This window comes from Adiantum capillus-veneris, chromosome 3 (genome assembly GCF_014529385.1).
Source record: "Adiantum capillus-veneris isolate H3 chromosome 3, ASM1452938v2, whole genome shotgun sequence".
Lineage (NCBI taxonomy): Eukaryota > Viridiplantae > Streptophyta > Polypodiopsida > Polypodiales > Pteridaceae > Adiantum > Adiantum capillus-veneris.
Window position 1 is genome coordinate 47,173,067 of NC_140933.1, and position 1,595 is coordinate 47,174,661.

Consider the following 1,595-nt stretch of genomic DNA (forward strand, 5'->3'; position numbering starts at 1 on the left):
AATGATAATAGTTTGATAACTTTACATTTGCTTTGCATTTTTAGCCACATTATGTAATTGCATAATATTGTTTCATTCACTCTAACCTTTTTAAATTCTCTTGAAGGTGGCAATCCTCGTCCATATATCTTATTGTCATGCAGAGGCGGAAGTTGATGGAGTGGAGAGCTCTAAGGACTCACGAGTGATCATACATGAGTACCATTTCTACATCAGTGATGATGGCTCACACAATGCACAATTTGTGCAACATTGTTTCCAGCAGCATGATAGATTCCTTCATGAGCGCCACATCCCATTCTCTTCTCGTTATATTTGGCCGGATGGTTGTGGTGCGCAATTCAAAAGCGCACATCGGTTCTTTTGATTGTACAGATGGCACCATAGTAGTGGCATACCTTGCATTTGGAGCTTCTTTGAGTCAGGGCATGGAAAGGGAGAGCAGGACGATGCTATACAGGTTGTGGAATGGTGCTCACAGCACATGGCACATGACTCATCTTCAGGCGGTGGATGCTTAGTCAGGATGTTCTTTTGGTGTGTGGATAGCCAGGATATTGATCTCACTAGCTGGGATTGTGACACAGTAGCAGGTACGGTCCAGCTGCACAGCATTCAGAGCACCACATCTAGGGATCCCACTATCTTTACTAGGCACCACTCATGCTTTTGCAATGCTTGCGTACATGGTGACTAGGCAGATTGCACCATGATAGAGTGGGCTGATAGGTGGACACTACAACCTCTTTCACCATCACAGGGTATGACCACATCGAGTAGCTCCATTGAGAGCCACACCACATAGCTCTCAGATGATGCTGATACTCTCATAGATTACTTGGCAAAGGGAGATGATTTTGCAGTTATTGCTGAAGAGGGAAATGCAGAGGGAGTTGACTATTATATTCTTAGGTGCACCAAGGCAAAGTATGTGCTTTAGGAATCCACTGCGGATGATTATGGTGAGGCATATGATGCTCACAGTATGGTTGTTTCAGGGCACTATTTTCAGCAGGTCCATGGACGTGGGCACTACGTCCATTTTTTACAGTATGAGTGGCCAAGGGTGGCCATACACTACTCCCATCTTGTCCTTGCTATGAAGCTAAGGCTAGAGAGGATTGTCAGTAAGAAGAAAGGGAGCATGCCTCGTTGGCGTTTGGGTCCAGATGAGCACGAGAGCATCATGGAGACAGTCCGTAGTAGAGCAGGAGTTGTAGACCTTGTAGATGATATTGGATTTGCTTCTATAGATGATAGTTGTGATGATGAGTGTTAGCGATAACCCCTACATTCGTGTTATTTATCATTCCATCTTTTTGGCCCTTTCAATCATTTCTACTCATTGTATACTATGCTTCATTGATATTAGTGCGCTTCATAGATAAAACAATCAGTGCATGAGCCTGCACATCTTCAACATCCCAACGAGACTTTTCAGCCGTAGACAAAACAGCTCTTGCAGCAGCAACTCTACCATCAAAACCTGCAACATCCTCAACATCACCTGTATCCACATAACCAGAACATACATCAATGCCCTGCACAACATTCCAAATGCCTTTTCACACAAGAACATGTTGCATCATGTAAGC

General features: G+C 44.0%; 1 pseudogene; it reads left to right on the forward strand.

Moving 5' to 3' along the window:
• Nucleotides 1-484: 484 nt before the first annotated feature.
• On the forward strand, nucleotides 485-1,279 carry LOC147460866 (uncharacterized; annotated as a pseudogene).
• The last annotated feature ends 316 nt before the right edge of the window (nucleotides 1,280-1,595 follow it).